The sequence below is a fragment of the Anguilla rostrata genome, chromosome 2 (assembly GCF_018555375.3).
Source record: "Anguilla rostrata isolate EN2019 chromosome 2, ASM1855537v3, whole genome shotgun sequence".
NCBI classification, from domain to species: Eukaryota; Metazoa; Chordata; class Actinopteri; order Anguilliformes; family Anguillidae; genus Anguilla; species Anguilla rostrata.
Window position 1 is genome coordinate 21980616 of NC_057934.1, and position 20947 is coordinate 22001562.

The following is a 20947-nucleotide window of genomic DNA, read 5'->3' on the forward strand; positions in this document are numbered from 1 at the left end:
GAAATGGCTCAGAATAGCTCAGAGTTGATATCTTGCTGAAAGCACTCAATGACAATGCACGTAACATAATTCAATTTCTTTGACATAACATACTACAAGTAGAATTTGACTCTGCACTTACTCTTCTTGTGATGTCACTGGCAGTTGTATATGTTATAATTTCCTGTCATACACTGCTTTGACATGAGCCACCCCAAAGACAAATAGCAGGCATTAACAGCACCAGAAAGCCTTCCCTCATTCTGTCTGCGTTATTAATTTGGCTCTCTCTGTCTTAAATGTGTCCAGAAAGAAATAAACATGTTGAATGCTCATGTGTACGAGTATTTAACTAATGTCAGAACTCATCCCACGAGTTTACTCATTTGCAGATTTCCAAATAAATAATATGTGTAATTATTAAGATTTACTTTTAAACATTCTGAGCACTAAATTAGTCTTTTCTTTGTGCTCAATACAAATGTAAAAGTTAGGGCCACAATTCGCATCATTTTCTATAGATGCAAATTCCTGTTTTTGCATATATGGATAATGGTGAGATAAAAAAAAAACCTCTTACTGTCAGAACAGCTGGTCACAATTAACTCTGTATCCTAGAATTTTGACATGCCCAACTGTTTGTATAATTCCAAAAACTGATCTGTCAGGCCATAAATTAATTTATAGCTCTTTCAGTTCAAGGGCGGCCTCTGTGTGTAAGAAGGTAAGCTGATTGTGAGCTTATGAATCATTATTATGAATGCATGGTCATTTCACTCTTTTAACTACCTCTGGAACAGAGCATCTGTCAGGTAATAATAATAATAATAATAATAACAATAATAATTAATAATAATAATAGCCTATGTGTATGTGGGGCCATTACGATGGTTTGCACTTTGCATTCTGACTCCCACTGGCTCACATATAATAAACAAGTGCTCTCCTGTATGCAACTCTTTGGGTTACAACCTATTATTATCCTAGCCCGCAAAGACCTGACAGATGACCTGCTGTGCTTAATCTTCGGGCAGTGATCCGACTTGTAACTACAAGGCAGACGTTGACTACTTTCATTCGACATGCTGGCAGGGTAAGCCAACACGTCTGCTTTGTGTAAGGAACCTTGAAATAGGCAGAAGTAAACAAATGCCAACGCCAAGTCTGTTTGCGAAACAAAGTTGCAATATTTGTAATTAACCATCACATAAAAATACAGATAGCCATCCTCTTCGTAGGAGATGCACGGATTTGGCAACCGAATGGTTGGAATTATTTCCAAAAACGAGACTAGTTGACCGGGTCGTTGAGGATGTAGCATTCACTGTTCTATCTGTGCGTCTTAACCTGATATATCAACTAGGGGCCTTAATAGCCATGTGTCTTTCTCAAGAGGGTTGTTGTTTTCCGTTGCTTAGCACCCACCGCACTTGTCCGGTACAGAGAAAAGGTGGGGTTCGTTTTCTGTTCAGGCAGAAGGAAAGAAACCCTTGTGGAAGGTCCTGGTCATAAGAGGGTGGTGCCGGTGGTGTTGATGTCAGCATGGAGAGTCACAGCCTGTGGGGCATCCATCCAGATGACAGCTGATTCCTGTGAATCGTAGCGCGTCAGTTCTACTATCGGGAGCGAGGGACTATCTACAATGGATATGTTAACTTTAATAATGTTATAAACTCCCCCACCCCTAGAAAATGGCGCTGTTAACCACGGAGAAATGGGGGCTGGTTAATTACACGTAGCTAGCTAGCTAGCTAGCCATCCAGCAAGCTAATTAGCTAGTGGACGAGCTAACTAATCTATTCTGGAAAAGCGAGTGATCAGAACTGTGACCGTTTCTCCGCCAAGAAAAGCCACGATCGGGGCGCTTTTTAAAAAATCAATATACTGTCAACTCTGGATCAGAGATAACCAACCAGACCGGTAAGTTAAGCTAAAGACTCATTTGATGCATCTGTAGTTCAACCGTTAGCTAGCTGAAGCAAGGCAGCAAGGTTTGCAACTAACTTAACTACGTTGACTAGTTAAGTTAGCGAAGTTGGAAAACTTAACTGGTACTAACGTTCGTCGCCGTCAAGTTTGCATGCTGGCACTACCTAAAAAAGCGTAATCGTAAAATGGCACCGACAGTTATTCACACATTATCGCGTTTAAGATAGCACCAGTGGGTTGATTGCGAGGAGGTAAGATTCGTTTTAAGTTATATGACAATTCGAAACATATTTACTTTTGCAACACTATTGGCACCTTATTAACTTGAATTTAAGCATTAATGGGGGTCGCTCAATCGTAGTTTGCTGACCGTTATATAATGCGGAGTTTTACTTTATGAAGTTCAGTTTGTTTCGGCTGGTATTGAACATGTTGGAACTCACGTCCTGGAAATTGCAACTGGCACAATGCACAACAGAAATTGAGCACAGTAGATAAATTAGCGACATTGCTAGAACTACGGACAGTAGTACATGAGGTGATTAATTGTTAACAATGTGGTTTAACGGACTTTTGATGAACTCCATTTTGGTTGTACGTCCCTTCCGAACAAAATGATGACATTTAAGGACTCGCCATATCTATTTGACCGATTTACGCACAGTATACTCTTATTCGTGGATTCTTCTGCAGCATTAGCTAGCGAAGACGGAGAGGGGCTGCCGGGCGTTCATTGGATCATGTTTCAGCATCTTTTGGATGTCATCAGTTGTTTTAGCTGTGGAGACGCAGCACAGACGGTGACCTCGAGCTGCACGACACTGTTGTGACTGCCACGCGCGCACTCCGTACACTCTAACTGGGTTCCTTATCGCGACGCCGTTTCTTTTAGATAAATAAATAATTGTATCTCGTGTGCATTAGTGTACCCTCAGGGAAGGCTATATTGCCAAGAAAACGATAGAAACATTGATTCATGACACAGTGAAATGTTTATCCAAAAGAAGCTGCCGGCAAATGTATCTAGTCTGTGATGGTCCTTTGCAGTCACAGGGATTATGTACGAGTGGCACCAAGGGGACATTTTAGCAGTCTACTGAGGCCTGTTTTTCAGACCTAATCATACACGTGGCTCTCATGCGTTTAGATGTGTGATTTTGTCCTGGAGCTGAGCTAAAAAGACTTGGCCTGCGCATAGAAAGAACAGGCATTGTAAATCTGTTGATCATGATATATACCTGTATGTTTTGGTCTGTTTTTACATTTTTGCTACCTTCATGGACATTTTGCAATACTCATTAGATAGGTTTTCACATGATTCAAAACATGTACAGAAACATTTGGTACAGTTTATAGTTGTTCTGGATCTTCTCCTCCTATGAACAGCAGTATGTGACCAAACATTGGTTATGTAGCTGTGTGCTTGTTGTAATGTTATAGAACCACTCACTGTGTGATGTTTGGAGCCACGAGGGCAGATTTGGCTCAGAGGCCTGGAATGTTCTGTGTATTGGAGGAGAGGCCAGCAGCAGTGGGACTATCTGAGTGATATTTATGTGCCGCCATCCCAATTTATCAAAATCTGTCATAACAAGATAATTATTTATCAGACAAGCTGAATTAAATGCACGCTCACTCACGCACACGCACGCACGCGGGTGCGCACACACCCACACTTTAACACATACAGACATGGGCGCAAAGAAACGTGTACAAACTGTGTGTATGTGTGTGTGAAGTATGAGATGCTTCAACAGACATATACACATAAAATGTGTGCACACAGAAATATCCTCCCTTCAGCGTTGTGTGTCATCTACTCTGTGAGTGCCGTAGGCAAAAAGAGCAGTTTTGTGTTTACCAAAGACATGAGTTTCTCAGGTGCCTAATGGAAATATGATGTGGCGGGGGTACTTTAGGTTGCTTCATGCAGTAAAGTAATTTCCTGCCTTGCTAGTGTAATGCTGACACTAGAGAGACACCCCACTCTGAGATGGGGCCATATTGTGACCTGGAAGCGCTGAATAATTTAGCAGCATTACCTGCGTGGTGTCCTGTTTCAGCATGGAGTGACATTAGAGCTGTCAAATTTCTGCAGGGGGTAGCAGTCAAATGGCCATTCTAGTGCTTTCTGCAGCCTGCAGCCGTTCTCTGTGTAATAGCGGGATCTCCCCTAATATGAGCTCACAGTGATCTGAGTCACATCAGTGCTTAGAGTTCTCTTCAAGCCTCACAGCAGAGTCCACTGTGATCTATGAGAGTCACAGCAGAGCTCACAGTGACCTGTGAGAGTCACAGCTGAGCTCACAGTGACCTGGGAGAGTCACAGCTGAGCTCACAGTGACCTGTGAGAGTCACAGCTGAGCTCACAGTGATGGTCAGGGGGTTATGTGAGAAGCTGCTGAACACATGGCTTTGGGCCCCTTTATTGATAAAGTAAGAATGACAGCTGGAGAAAGGAGCAAGCAGCTCCTTTTGGCTACGCATGGCAAATTGTGGTCACTCACTCACTCACTCATGGACGACCTGAATTGTGGTCACTCACTCACTCACTCACTCACGGACGACCTTTCAGGGACGTTTAGTGGGACACATGCGCAGGTGGTACGGTTCCGTGCTTGTTCTCTCTCATATAGTGCAATAGTTGTTGAGGAAGCACTGAGCATATATTCCTTTTATTTATAGCTCCCACACACAGCATACACACACACACATACTTTACACAAACGTACAGACATACACATACTGTACACACACACACACATACTGTACACAAACGTACAAACATACACATACTGTACACACGCACACTCACACCACACACGCATACTGTACACACACAGGTATACTGTACACACACATATACTCAGGGTGTAAAATTAACACCCACCAAATGCGGGTGATTTTGCAGAGTGGCTGGCAAATTTGTGAGGCTCACACGCCACAGTGGCGGATGCCCAAACTTTGTCTATACTGTGTTATCGCGTTATTTACATGGCAGTAACCTGGCAACCCATCGTCGAACTTGGCTCCTCATTGGCCGGTTCCGCCCGTCCTTTCACCTGACCAGGAAGTAGCCATCTGCTAACACTATGTAAGGCGAATAAGCCAAAAACGAGCTGCCCCTTAACTATTTAAGCTTCGCCTGCATGTGTGACTTTATGGGAGGATTTTAATCACAATGCCCATCAACGCGATACACAAACTAATAGACTGTATGCCACAGAGCGGACGGTGAACCCAAGCACAAACGTCTTCATCCGTGGTCACACAAAAACAACAAACTAAAATAACAAAGTTAGTTCGCAAAATGGCTTTTAAATTGCGGACTAACCCTACAGCCTAACCAGAGCAAAACTCGTATTTTGTTTTTACTCACCCTGCTTATGAGCGTCATGTTGGAAGCATAGAGCAGAGAGCACAGAACGACAGCCCGGCGTTTATAAGACGTCACACCAAGAGTCAGCAACATTGTCATTGTCAACATACTGTACGCACACACACGCACACACACACAGGGAGGAGGTGTGGCGCAGGAGAATGCGGGCTCTGAATGAGATTGGGTAACAGGTGGTCACCGTTACACAGGTGTGAGTGGTAGGCTGTGTCCAAATAGAATCCATGAAGGACCAGTGCTCTGCTCAGATCTTAGGGCATGAAGGAAACTTGCAGGTAACTGATCAGTGAAATGCTCTCACTTCTTTGGGTAAGAACACTGTTGCCCCTAAAGACAGGACTTGGTGTGAATGCAAAAGTGATTAGCATAAGGCTTGTCCGTGTTCCTTTCATCACAGATTAAATAGGTGGCCTTCTCCAAGGGTGCATTGAAATGATCATCACTCTTTAAGCAATACTAATTCTCGGGCACCATCCTTTGTGTACTTGTTCATACAAGATACTTAACCCTATCTGGTGTTAAAATACATAGCCTATTAATAGCAGGACAGACAGGGAAAAGAGATTTGTTCCTTTTCTCCTAAAAAGAGCAGTTATTACTGTGGCCAGTCCTCATGTTGTAGATGGATAAGCTGTTCCAGTAGCAGTGTTGTATGCTGTAAGATGGTCCCTTTCTGTAGATGGATAAGCTGTTCCAGTAGCAGGGTTGTATGCTGTAAGATGGTCCCTTTCTGTAAATGGATAAAAGCTTCCTGTGCCCTGGCTACATTTTTGCGATGAGCTGTTCTTGTACCTGGAGCTACACTGGCACTGTTCTTAAAGGGAGTATGCACTAGGGGGTAAAACCTGAAGTAAGAATGCAAGGAATGGTAAATTAATAGCCTAATATCGCTCCATTTGATCCTACTTCAAAATAGCTTATTTGTGTAATTTGCCTTTAAAAGGCTGAGACTTTCTAAACACAATGGAGCAGTGCACTATGGGATTGCTGGCTCTGGTCTCAGCCTCCCTTTTTGAACCAGTCGAGTTTTCTTGGTTTCAAATCAATGACCGTTGAAACAACAGCCCTGGATACCAAGGCATTCAATTGGATGTGAAGGCATTCATGCAATTAAATGGGCATGAAAACCACACCCCTGGATACCAAGAATAGTCCACGCCCCTTCAGAATGGGAGACTTTGGACATGGAGTGCCAACAATCCCGTAGTACATTTCTCTCTTTTGTTTATGCACAAAGACCGCAGCTTTTCTGAAGTGAAAAACAAAAACGTTTTGAATTTTGAAACAAGGCCTAAATGAGATGTTCTTTATTTCTCGTTTTCTGCATTTGAAGTTCATTTTCTTTTTTAGTTTTTTTTCCCCCAGCAGAGTCCCTTTAGGAGAAATCAACTGACCTGAGTTCACAGGTTTGAGGTTACAGTCGTGGTACCTTCACAAGTCCTTCACATAGAAAGAAAGGAACATTCCTCAGATTTTTTAGACTATTTCATTTCACTTGATAAGCATCTCCTCTAAATCAGATGTGGGTCTGATTGAAATACTGCTTGTATTTTTGCATAGACTGCGTTGTTGCTGTTCTTGTTTGTGTTAGTGTTAAACAGTTTAACCTTCAGGGTCCAAGTTGAACTATGCGGTTGTTCCCTGCACTTGGACTGGTACTTCTCTCTAGGGTTTTCGTCATACTTGTTCCTGGTTATGGTTATACACTTTGTTGTACGTCGCTCTGGATAAGAGTGTCTGCCAAATGCCCGTCATGTAATGTAATGTAATGGGTCTATGCACATATTTACAGTATGTGTCTGTGTGTACTTATGTGTGTGTGTGTGTGTGTGTGTGTTCACTCGCATTTTTGAGTGCTTTTTTTTTGGGTGTGCGAGAGTGCATTTGTTTGCTCATGTTTCTGAGTGGCTGTGTCTTATCTCACATTCCTGAGCGCATTCTTGTGCGTACAGGCATTTGTGTACATAGACATACGCACTCGTTTTCCTGCATGTGATGCATACACGTGTATGTGTAGTATAATGGGTAAGGAACTGGTCTAACCTAAAGGTCACAGGTTCGATTTGGGTCACTGTTGTTGTAGCCTTGAGCAAGGTACTTAACCTGCATTGCTTCTGTATCTATCTAGCTGTATAAATGGATGCAATGTAAATGCTATGTAAAAGTTGTATAATTCGCTTTGGATACGACCGTCTGCTAAATGCCTCTAATGTAATGTAATGTAATGTGTTGCTTATTGTGAGTGTGTACAGAGATAATTGAGATGTGTTTCTTGCTGGGCTCCTGCATTGCAGGCTTGGTATTTGCATGTTTCTGTGAGAGTCCAACTCGTGCATTGTAACATCTTCACGTTTCTTTCTGTAGAAACAAAAGACCTCTCAAACGAATTCACTGTTAATCACCTCCTAAGTGTGCTGGCTGGCAGCAGTGATGCTTTGCCTTCTTCGTTCATTATTTGGATGGTCATTGGAAGGAGGTGCGGGGTTCTGGTATGGTCGTGTGAGGTGTTTTTCCCAGCAGTCCCTTGTGTAGGAGGGGGCATGCCGAAGAGTTAGAGCTAGTCTGAGATTCATGTGCCGGATGGACGAACGGGTCTGTCTGTCTCGCAGGAAGCTGCTCTCTCAGTAATTTGAAAGAGAACGGTTACGTGTGTGAGTCAGGCCAGTATTTCAACAATCTTGAAGTATGGCCCAAGGTTTTGTATAAATTATATGGATATTTTTAATTTGTATAAAGCACCCAACGTGTGGCTGATCATGTCCAATTCCATCCCTAATTATGAATGTCCAGTAATCTGTGACCGCTGCCCCTTTCATGTACGAACCCCACTGCCGATGGGGAAAGTTCGTTATTCTTCTCCTAAACATGTGATGTCACCAGCTGCTTCTTTTACCCTGCAGCCCACAACCAAGCTTCCTGATGGGAGGAAGACCTTGCATATAGGCCTATAGCTTTTGGCATGTAGTTTCCTGGTGCCCGATTGACCAGCGGGGGTTGGTAGAGAGTGACGAAACAAGGACCGTTAACTGCTACTTTCACCTGCCTTGGGTGAAGCAATCGCCAATTGTGCATCGACCTATGGAGCTATCCATCACTCTTACCACTGGCGCAGTCCGGATTCGGTCCGAGTTTGTGGGGCTCATCCATGCCGTGACCAAATGAGCCACCCAGCAGCCCATTTGTGGTTTAAAAAATGTAAACAAATTAAATGGTTTTTTATCATTTGACTATGATACATTCTTAATATACACAGTGCAGTCTCCCTCGGTAGATAGTCTAAGGTATTGGTTTATTCTTGCTTAGCTGTATGAAGGAACATTAGCTTGTTGCTCAGAATGTTAATCCCCTGAGGGTCACATGATCATGGCAGTGAATGGAATGCCATTTGGATGAAGCTAAGCCATGTTTAAGCTGCAGAGATCAGGATTGCAGGAGCTACACCCTGCATACCTGTGTCTGATCAGTCCTGAGTGAATGTGGCGAGAGTAAGAGCAGGGTAAATAGAGCGGTTAAGCTCAGCCAGACTGCGTGTGGGAGAGCATTGTACTCCTGGGACTTTCCCCACTCATACTGGAAAAGCCACACCAGGGCTGATAAGCAGAGGCCAGATGTGCACCACCATACTACGTGGAACTCAGCTGAAGTTAAAACGTGACGTTAGAACACAATGTTCTCTGGTTTTTGTAATTTACTTTCAGTCAGCAGCCAGTTTTGACCTCGGAAACCAGGTGTGCTGACTCTTTAGCCAATCAGTGACTTAGATTAAGCACTTTAGTGCGGGAGCACATCAAAAACCAGCCGACACTACAGCCCTTCAAGATCTGAGTTTCAGATCCCTTTTTTAGAGAGCTGGTTTTGTTTTTCCCCCAAATTTGTGTACCTCTCACCCTCTCCTCCTCCCTTCTTATCTCTTCTGCCCTTCTTGGTCCTCCTTTCTCTTCTTCCCTGTGCTCTCCTTCTCTCCTCTCCCCAGTTTCAAATCTACTCTCACCGTTAGGTCGCAGCCTTGTTGCTGTATGTCTGAGTTTGGCTAGAAGGACACGCTTCTTGAGTCTTGCGGTCGTCCGCGTGCGAATCGATTCTCGAACCTTGCCCTGCGGGAAGGAAACCTGCTTCCCTGTCACTTTTAACGTGAGCGCTGTGGGGTGTGGCTTTGAAGGGCTGCCGTGTGGGCGCTGCGCTTTAGCTGAATGACTCTGGCGAGCTGTAGGCTGGGTCAGTGGCTGGCGTGTAGCATTTTAGCACAGCGTTAGCTCACGAGACTGGATTATAATGACAGAGACATGAGGCCGAGCCTCGGAAGTCACTGTCAGACTGCTCAGCCGTTGCATACGTCTTTAGCTTCGTATCTCAGGTGTTTACTTGCACTGTATTGCAGTTTATTGCCTTGTAACATCATTCAAAATATCTCAACGGGGGAGGGCACATAAAACTGAGGAAATATGGGGCAGGAGGCACAGATTAAAAAAAAATATATATTTAATATCGTGTCATATGCAGCATGGTGATGCAAGGAGAATTTTGAATTTACACATAAGTAAATTTCAGGGAAATAAAATTTAAATAAAAATAAAACTGCAAATTATCGCATAAACGTTTTTACGCTTGGCCGAGCTGGTAAAGTTCTCCCCGTGGTCATGTGGGTTTCTTCCAGGTACTCCGGTTTCCTGCCACAGGCCAAAGACATGCAGGTTAGGTTAATTAGAGAGTCTGTGTTTTCTTTGGGGTATGAATGTGAGAGTAAATGGTGCGTGGGGTCGGTGATGGATTGGTGACCTGTCCAGGGTGTATTCCTACCTCTCACCCAATGCATGCTGGGATAGGCTTCAGCCACCCCACAACCCTGACCAGGAGTAAGCGGTTTAGAAAATGGATGGATGGATGGATGGACGTCATATGGCACACATTCATGCCGTTAATTTATCCTTTATTTTACCAGCAAAATGTCATTGAGATCTTCACCAAAGTAACCTGTCAATCTATCGTTCAATCTTCAATAGTGTTTGCTGCATGTTCCAAGACAAGGATGTTCCAATAACTGAAAGACTTCTTTCCAAATTCAGAAAAAGAAGACGAGGTGCTTTAAATGGTGTAATAGAATTTGAACACTGATTGTAAATGCTGCTGTTCATTGATGACCAGACCAATAAGATTAAAATAAGCTTTCCCTAAAATTGCCTTTTCAAACGAAACAGTGCCAATGACGCAATCTGCAGCCTCCCTCCGCACATATGGAGGGAGGACCTCATGAAAGACTAAATCTCTCTCTTCTCTTGCCCGTCAGTTTGGTGGGCCGGGTGTCAAGATAAAACTGGTGATTTTATGAATGGGGTGGTGGGGGGGTACAGGATGTGGGGGGCTCCGTGGAAGGGGATGCTGGTGTGCAGGTGAAAAAAGAATGATAATGATAAAATTAAAAATGATAAGAAGCGATGAAGGAGAGAGATGGCGGTGCGTTGTGCTGATGCTAATGCTAGTGTCACACGGCATCTAGGCTGAGCTGACAGAAGCAGGTCAACTCTCGCATGTTGCCAGAGATTTTACGCTTTTCCTCGCTGCAGTGAAGTTGTTCAGTTTTGACCCAGGCTGGGTCTTACATGGGGACATGCTTGTATACGCAGATGTAAAATTATCTGTGTGTATGGGTGTGTGTGTGTCTGCGTAACCATGTATATACATGACATGTGTGTGTTTGTGCATACCCATGTATATACATTTATGTGGGTGTGTGTGTGTGTGTGTGTGTGTGTGCTTGTATATGTAAACAAGGCATTCGAGGTGTATCACATGATTAGACTTGTATAGTCTAAACTGGAATTTTCCAGACGTCACAGAGATAGGAGAGCTGCATGCGGTTTACACTGATCCTGCGCCCTTGTCTGTCTTGCCAGCCTTTGGTCATGTGATGTGGTGGGCGGGGGGTTACAGAGCATGGTCTCTTCTGCCTCTCTGTACTGTTAAACAGGGCCAAAACACAAACAGCCTTTATGCTGCTTTGGTTGTGGGGAGGGGGGTGGCCGCACTGTTGTGTTTGCGCTGAATGCGTTTTAACTGCGACAGCAATCTCCAAACCGCACGCACATTGTGCCAGGGTCATACAACAATGAGGACGACAGAAAAAACACACAAGTCGGGCGATAAAAACAAGACAACAACAACAGAATAAAGGACAGTACTGAAGCTTCCAGAGGTGAGCTGGTCTCTTCAGAGGCGTGCGGGTGGGGCTGTATCCCCCCGTCCCTCATTGTTGCGCTTAAATAATTCCCCTTCAATTATCAAACAGTGTCAGCACATCACCCCTACTCTTGTTCTGTGCTCACATGCTTTTCCAGTGTGTGTTCTATAAGTTGCAGCTGTTCTCGATTGTCTCTCTACATCCAACTCCTTTGAATCTCTCTCTCTCACACACACACACACACACACAGACACACACAGACACACACATACGCACACATGCAGTTACACTTGCGCTCACCCGGACTCCCTGCCTGACACACACACTCACAGTCTTGCTCTCTCGCGCACACACACTGTGTAGAATGCCGGCTGCTGTAAATGTGTGTTGAGTAAACACTTCCTGCGGGATGTAGTGTCAGATTTCAGCCCCAGTAACCACCATGTGGCCCGGTGTACCCCAGGAATCACACCTGTCGCCGCCAGATTTTACCCCCCCCCCCCCCATTCCTCCTGTCTGAGTCAGTCAGTTACGGGCCAAGGGCTTGTTTTAAACTGCAAGCAAATGGCTCTGGAGAGCTGTAAATTTGGTGTCCACTTTCCTCGGTTTTCCCTGGTGTCACATTTGCGGTGACACTGAACCGCGCCACGTGCTGACCCCAGGGCAGAAATGCACTCCGAGCAGAGAGGGTGCTTAAATGTATACTGAAGGGTGCAAGCCCTCCAAAAACCTTCCTCGCCGCCAGCCCAGACTTCAGCGTTCGTCCGGTGACTGTGGAGTCGCAGAATGTTAGCACAGAGTGGCCTCTGATTCCTCAGCATGTACGTGATATACACTTGATGTGTGACCATGGTGACGTGGCAGCAGCCAAGTCTTGACCACAGGCAGAGGAGGTTGTGATGTACAGTGATATGTAGAAGTTTGGGCACCCTGGGCCAAATATGTATGTCTTACTGATTTTCTAACTTAAAAATTACACATTCCTGTAAATTTGAATGCACAATTTACTATTTGCTGAATGTAACATATGGGGAAAAAAAATAAGGCCGTAAAGGTAAATGTGTTGCAGCGTAGATAAATAAACCGCCTGGATGTCCAGACCCTGTAATGACCACTCTGTGGGGCTTAGCAGGATGAAAGGGGGGTGTGGAGTCTGGTTCTCCCGTGTTTGAGGGAGGTGCCGTGCGACCGCATGTGCCTTTAATCAGGCTGTCGGGACGGACGGCTGTGTCCAGTAGGTGTGGTCCTGTGGGGGCGGAGTCTCATTACAGGAGGCCCGAAGGTGGAGTCTGGCGGGTGGGGTCTGGACGGTCTCCTCCCACAGTTGTGAAGTTTGCAAACCAAAAGGCTGTGCTGACCGTGAGAGCCAGAGTTGCCTTAGAGCCATGTGATGTCACTTCCTGTCCTGTTGGCAGAAGTTATCCGTGACCTGAAAGTTGCTCTAACTGACAATGTCTGTGTGGTAGTCTCACCAGTAAGCCACCTGACCCGCACCAATTAGCAGCTGTCTCATCATTAGTGTATTTTTGCTATGGGACCTTGGTTGGGGAGCTGCGTTAGCCACCTGGATAGTCGTTTCCACAGGAACGCTTCTCTAGGGGATCCACGGTAACTCCGCCCTCCCCACGCGCACTCTTGCAGAACAGTAGGCAAAATGCGCTCGCTCAGGACGTGGGGGCAGCGCGGGGTCTCCTCGCTCCCACGCCCCTCCCGTCCGGCACACATGCTACCTGGAGACCCCGTGGCAGCTGTGGGGGGGGGGGGGGGGGGTCGCACTGTTTACAGAGCTGTCTGCCATCGTCCTGCTACTTTCATCACGGCGATACCATCTGACCATGCGGCCTGTGTTCCTACGCTGACCCGCTGTGTCACGGCCCTCTCCCACTCCCCTTCAACACCTCTCTTTCTCTCTCCCTCTTTCGCTTTACTTTTCCCTCATTCTCCTGCCCTCCTTTGTCCCATCTGTTTATCCCGCTCCCAACTTTGTACCCTTCTCTCTCACGCATCACTCACCTACGCACATTCACTCATTCTCAAATTCGAAGATTTGCCTGACTAGTGGAAATATTTGCGTGAAAAGTTAACTTGTATTACTAAAGAAATAGGACACATAGATGACATTAGATGACGTCACCCCCACTCCCTGAAATAAATACATGTAGTCACACACATGGAAGAACCCGAAGAAGAGAATTTTTAATGAACAAATTAAAACACCTGTGTCTCAGAATTAATGAGGAGCACAGAAGAATGCTGTCATTGTTTAGCTCGCAGCTTCTGTTAAGTTATGGCAGGCAGTTGAATTAAGTTGCCAACATTATTGTAGTGGCCTCTACAGCTAGAAGTGTTTTTATTTTGTGTAATTCTAAGACTATTATAAGAGTCTAAGAACTGATTACTTTTGTGAAGATCTTCTCATGAAGAGGCACTTGGGGCAGTTAATGAGACTCAGTCTCTGTCTCTACCAGGTGTGTTTGAGGCAGCCTGTTTCTCAGTGATAAGAATGCACTCTCTCTTTCCTGTCTTCCCTCTCTCCCTCCCTTTCTGTCTCTCCCAAGCCCAGAACATTCTCTCTACCTCAGTCTCCCTCTTTTCTGTGCCAACCTTGTATTCATCCATTTCCCTCTTTCTCTCGGTCCCCTGAGGATTTTATTCTTCCTCTTCTCTTGTTTTCCCTCTATCGTCCCATACCTTTGACCTCTTTCGTGTAGCCCTTTTAGAGAGGGATTTGAGCTGGGGGAGATTAGCTCCGCCCACCAACTCAAGGCCCCACTCAGGGTTTCTCTTGGCACAAGTTTTTGTAGGCTGTACTTGAGTCAACTAAAGTAGAAACTTGTGTTTTGAATTGACTTTTATTTCCCTTAAACATCACACTTCTTTGCCTGAGGACATTGAATTGTAGAGACAGGTCAGAGTTCTGTAAAATTAAATTTGACTCTTCAGTGACCTGAAAATATTTCTGTAAGAACAAACTTGTATGCTAGATGTCCCCTCCACCCTGCCCCAGAGGACAGATCAAATTCAGGAATTTTGGATTTTGAACAAAATACAGTCATCATTTTTTTTTTTAAATAATAGTTTATGTAATTTTAAAGATCTTTTAGAAAATGTTGGACTGCTGTCTCCTGTATGTGGGGCCTACGTATATGTTGCATGTGAAATGTATCCCGGCAACTGACTGTAAGCCGTTTCAACACCATCTTCTCTGCCATTATGTTGATATCATGGATTTTTATTATTAACCCCTGAAGTGCTGGTGTTTAAGCATTTTGTACAGCTGCAGGTGGGAATCAGTCCAATGAACTGCTGCCTTGTGTTTACCAGAGAGCTGACAGTTCTACGCCCAGTCTGACATTGCCATTGTATCCTTTGGCAAAGATAAATTTGACTAATATGATTTGCCTCGTTCAAGTGGGTCTTTTATTTATGTCCAATTTCAGCATTCTTCTTGAACTAATTTAAATGGGCATGCGGAAAAATGTAAACCTGTACTTTACTGTATCGGAACTGTTGGAATTTGTTGGCATTTTGGTTAAAACTAAGCATCGTCCATGCCACTTAATATCCCCCCATTTCCCAGAGTACACAGAGAGCGCGGATTCGTCAGCAGGATTTTGGGGCTCCTTAAAATACAGCTGAATTCAGATTTATTGTTCATGCCACACCTGTATAACACCTGGCATGAAAGCCATCAGAAGCTTTGGTTTCTGCCGCAGGACAACTTTAGCGCCGTCCACCTGGAGCGGATTAGGTTAGCGGTAGCAGCAGGGCCACGTGTTCAGAGCTGGCTGTTTGTTCAGGCCCATTGTCATTTGACATGTGACAGTGCCCTTGCTGTCTTCTCTGGGCCATTGGAGTCATTCTGCTCTATAAATACTCGGTGTGGTTCTAGTACACAGTGTGGTTCTAGTACACAACTGCACTGTAAAATGTCCAGTGTTAATTCAACTCTGAACATATAACACACAATCCAGAGCGGGACCAGATGCTATCTGTTAACAGTTGAATTAACACTGTTTGAGTTGAATTAACACTGGACATTTTACTACATGGGACAGCATTAACACGATAACCAAGGGATGGTTTAAATATGTCGTGTCACTGCTAAAAAAATCCAAACACAGCTTTTTCTTTTGATTTACATGGGAAAATATGACCTATGATAATTCACTGTTCCTGTAGATGACCCTCGTACATTATGTGAAGTATTGGCTGTATTTCCCCCCCAATTCTGGCAATTAATATATATAATCCCTTCAATAAATAAATAAGTTGTTCTAATTTTTTATTTTTCATTTTTTTCTTTTTTCGTTTTCGTAGCATTGCATTGTGGTGGTTTCTTGAAGACCAGAACTTTACACTCTAAATGCAGCTAAACTTTGGGAGACGAAACGTCGAGTTGATGGTGGCAGAAAAGCCAACCGCAGTCTCTGTCTCACAAAGTCGCCACCTAAGCCCTATTTTGAGCCAGGGAAAGCCCTGGTAGGACAGGCTGAGTCATTGTGAAAATGAAACCCCTGCCTCGCTTCTCCAGAGCACTGATATGTTGTGATCGTGGTGAAGAGACAAAAGCTTTGCCGGTTTTGTTTTCAGTGTGGGGGGGTTGGGAGGCTTAGTGTGAGGAGGCTCAGTGTGAGGGAGGTGCAGTGTGAGGGAGGTGCAGTGTGTGGGAGGCGCAGTGTAAGGGAGGTGCAGTGTGAGGAGTGAAGTGTGAGGGAGGTGCAGTGTGAAGGAGGCGCAGTGTGAATGAGTGCAGTGTGAGGGAGGTGCAGTGTGAGGAGTGCAGTGTGAGGGAGGCAGTGTGAGGAGTGCAGTGTGAGGAAGGTGCAGTATGAGGAGGTGCAGAGTGAGGGAGGCGCAGTGTGTGGAGTGCAGTGAGGGAGGTGCAGTGTGTGGAGTGCAGTGTGAGGGAGGTGCAGTGTGAGGAGGTGCAGAGTGAGGGAGGCGCAGTGTGACAAAGCTCCTTTGTTAAAAGCGCTATACAAATAAAAATTGATTGAATTGAGTGTGAGGGAGGTGCAGTGTGTGGAGTGCAGTGTGAGGGAGGTGCAGTGTGAGGAGTGCAGTGTAAGGGAGGCACAGTGTGAGGGAGGTCCAGTGTCAGGAGGTGCAATGTGAGGAGGTGCAGTGTGAGGGGGGCGCAGTGTGAGGAGGTGCAGTGTGAGGGAGGTCAAAGGTCATACAGTCTTGCGAGCTGTGTTGCTTTGGCTTTGGCTTTGGCGTGTAGAGTGTCCTAGAGTAGAGTGGACTGTGTAGAGTGTGTTGAACTGACAGTGTGCTCTGTACAGAGTGGGTTACATAGAGTGTCAGTGCGACATGTTCATTTTGTGCAGGTTGAGAAAGCAGAACTGAAAACAGCCTCAGACCTCCTTTTTCGTACTGTGCTGACTGATTTCCTGTGCTGATCTTCCCACAAAAACTCTGAAAGTGAAACAAGATGGACACACAAGGCTAACCGCTCCAGAGAAATGTGAGACCATCAGTCACAAGTGTTCATAAAGGGAGTCTCAGGAACGGACATGTGCAAAGAATAATGCATGTTATCATGTCCGAGTTGCCGTGGGTTACTGTAGGGAGTGGGGTTACGTAAAGGAGTTGCATAAAGCAGATAAGATCTGTAACGCTGTCTTCCAGATCAGGGTGCAGGGCAATTAATTTTCCCCCGGCCCAGGAAGCGAAATGTTTTGGACTAATGCCCACACCTGGGGAAGGTGACTCTGTGACACACCCCACTCACCTAAAGAGCAGGGTGGCGTGTGTGGCCTTTGGTCACACACCTGGTCCGCACACACTACCTGGCTGTTTTTATGGCAGAACATTCCATGACGGCTCACCAGACATTTTAGCTGTATAGGGGTGAAGCCGGACTTCATAGCTGATGCTGGAGTTCACAAAGTATTTACGTACACATATGGAATACAGTCACTGACTCACCCCGCCTCATTCTGTCCTCTGGGTGCCAGTAGCTATTTGATTGACAGGGATGCATGGTTATTCATTGTAAATAAATCTATAACCCAAAAGAGTTTTTTTTTTCTTTCTTTTTTGTTATCAGTGAGGTTGGGCTGAAATCAGCTACCTTAACTTATGTCTGATTTTTGCATTCATGTGATTTTAATTGGCTCCTGTACTTCCATGGTTCTGATTGGCTCCTGCCATTTGATATGTCAGATTGATTCCTTTACTTTGAGAGTTTCGATTGGTTCCTGTCCTTCAAGTGTTTTCATCGGTGTGACAGATGGCCACCATCTGTCTGTGTCTGTCTGTGCTAATTTTCACCTGAGCCGTACTCACACGCCTCAATCCCACTTTTTCTACTGGACTTCAAAATACGCTTTGACATCTGAGGGATATTAATCTCTCTCTCTCTCTCTCTCTCTCTCTCTCTCTCATTCCTTCTCTGAAGAAGCCTAGGTTGAATGAACATGTGCTGTGTAAATTCACTGAGTGTTCTGCTGGAAAGGGTTTGCTTATTGTTTATAGATTTTTGTAGACTACAGCAGATTGCTTATAGCCTAGATTTTTTAAGACTATAGCAGATTACTTAGACTATTTTAGAATGCAGAGATTGTTTTTAGATTATTGTAGACTACATCAATTTGCTTTTAGATTATTGTAGACTACATCAATTTGCTTTTAGAATATTGTGGGCTATAGCAGATTTCTTATAGATTATTGTAGACTACAGCAGATTTCTTATAGATAATTGTTGACTACAGCAGATTTCTTATAGATTATTGTTGACTACATCAGATTTCTTATGGATTATTGTAGACTACAGCAAATTGTTTATAGATTGTTGTTGACTACAGCACATTGCTTATAGACACTTATTGTAGACACCTGCATATTTAACACTGCTCTGCTGCTGCCTGTAGATCAGCGTTAGGCTCGTTTCATACTCAAAGATGCAGTGATCACCGGGGCTGCAAAGGCTTCAATTTGGCTGACTGCATACAGGCAAATTTTGCGACCGTAACCGTCTCCAGTTGAGGCGGCTTGTTTGGAAAACGGGTAGGCTACTTAAAGTGCGTTCCAGCTAGGAAATGATGATATCAATTTAATGAATGTAAATGATATCATGGTATCTATTTAATTAGGCAATAAATTGAAATAAACAAACAAAAAAGGGTTTACTCTGGATTGATTGAACAACTTGCCTGTTGGAGCTACCAGTTGAAATTTATTCCGGTTGGAGCCCTTTTAAATTGTTGATGTCTGTTTAAGGGGCTAATGCTAACCATGCATGGAGGCTTCCCAGGTTGTGGGGAAAAAACTATTCAGCTAAAAGCAATGTGTGCGTGCGTGCGCGCGCTCATTGCTTACACCAGGCACCTGGTGTAAGACTGCACCATTTACATACATTAGTCTGCAGAATACCGCCTGCATATTTATTGCTGTGTCACACACCAGGTGATACACCTGGGAAGGACAGAATAGCTGGATGTAGGGAAATGTGGTAATGTTCACTGCTGTTTATTTGCCTGCAAGAGAGCATGCGGTTTAAGTAAAGTAAAGGAAAGCCTTCTCCGACTCGGATACCTGCTGTGAAAAGAACCACACCTTTTAACCCTTGGGCTGATTAGCTAACACAACCCAGGTGCGTGCCCCCACTTAGAGCCCAACGCAGACCTGCGCTTGAGCGGCTTTTCCGCGTAAGTCTCTCACTCTTTCAGTGGTGAGTTGCATGGAAAATGCACTTAAATGCAGGTCTGTACAGGGCCTGGTTTGGCCCTGTATTGCCTCGGTTGCCTCCCCCAGACCAAGCCCTGCCACGTACTTCTTTTAGGGGCTTTTAGGAATTGCTTCATAACTGACTTGGTTTTGTATTTCTCTGAGCTGTAAGCTGTGTTACAGGCCTCTGTCCATCGTTAGGTCTTCAGCACCTCTGGACTCATGCACTACCCGCCCATGCATCTGTACAGAGGAAATCCCCATGAGCTCATCCCGCCCACCGTAACTGTTTCTGCCTGTCAGCCACCGCTGTAGGCTGGCCTTCGAGGAACAAGGAAAGGGAGGCGGCCCGTGTGGTATTGGGGGCCGGGGAGAGAGGGGTGCCGGGGGGCTCGTCCTGCCAGTGTCTCGGGTAGCGGTGTAGCGTTGGGGCCCCGTGGTGTAGTAATCCGACTGTGCCCGTGTCGGCTGGCCCAGGCAGGGAGAGGGTTTCAGACGGCTGTGTCTCATCGTGCGAGTGACTCCTCTGGCTTAATCAGATGCACTTGAAGTGCATCCCTCCAAAACATGACTTCACTGATCGGAATGAGAAGAAGCAGCTGTTGTCAGAACATGCTTTGCTGGACGCGAGGGCCTGTTTGCACTCTCCTGAACTGACAGAGAATGTTGCAGTGACTAGACTAGACTTTCAACAGAAACGAGCTAAGAATGACAAAAATCAGTCCAGGAATGGTCTTTACCAGGTCTGCCACTATTGCTTTTATAAATAATGTGATAATAAAGTGTCTGCTAAATGAATGTAATGCAAAAAAGGAAAGAATGCAAAGGAAGATTCCCACTCTCTTCACATTCCAAAAAAGCAGAGTCATGACTTAATGCAGGGAAAGGGTTGGTGATTTGTTTCCAAAGGGAATGCATGGTTCTGACACGCCTGCATTAACCTTGTTGTCAGGTCAGGCATAAATATACTCACCTGAGCTTTAGTGTAAGAATGCCTTTGTGGGGACTGAACAGGGGAAAGGGCTTAGTAACGTGAGGGGAAAGAATTCATTTCCTCCCTTGAAGTAATGTGAGGGAAAAGCATTCATTTCTCTCCTTGAAGTAATGTGAGGGAAAAGCATTCATTTCTCTCCTTGAAGTAACGTGAGGGAAAAGCATTCATTGCCACTTTGAAGCCCCTCCGCCAAAGTTTTAGTCAAGAGCTTGCTCTCATAACCAGAACCTCATTTGAAATGAACCACTTTGTTTGGTTTGTTTGAGTAACCAATTCAGTGGCTTCCATCTCCAAGAAGAATTTCACAGCATCCATTTATTTTGTATCCATGAGGCCTGGGTTTTTAGCAGGGGTCCACGGACCCCTAGGTATCCTTGAAGCTGTATGGGGTCCCTGGCCAGAGTTGAAATGCAATAACTATTTATAGACTTGGGGAAAATATTTAAAAATGGATGAGCACATGCCCGAATCTCGACTGAATCTTGATGCCTAGGGAGCTAGAAATCTAGTTTGTGAGATGTACGAGAGAGGGTTGATGAGCAGCTCTGTCTTGTCGAGGTTGAGCTTCAGGTGGTGCCTGGCCATCCACATAGAGATGTCAGCCAGGCAGGCTGATATTATTTTATCCAGGTGCTTTTTGCAGGTGTGAGATGAGCATTGATGTTTCTCTTGGTTAGCAGTGGTTTCCATCTTGCTACTCTCCCATGAATCTCATTTTTGCTCGGTCTCTTTTTATTGTGAAGTCATGAACACCGACCTTGGCTGAGGCTAGAGAGGCCTACAGTTCTTTGAATGTTCT

The 20947-nt window shown here is 44.9% G+C and overlaps 1 protein-coding gene across 1 annotated transcript in view; it reads left to right on the plus strand.

Annotated features, from left to right (window-relative positions):
* The first annotated feature begins 1443 nt into the window (after positions 1-1443).
* dnmbp (dynamin binding protein) overlaps positions 1444-20947 on the plus strand; it is a 73180-nt gene continuing 53676 nt past the window's right edge. The window contains exon 1 of the mRNA XM_064321228.1: positions 1444-1899. The gene's annotated coding sequence lies outside the window, so the exon portion shown is untranslated. The remainder of the gene's footprint in view (positions 1900-20947) is intronic.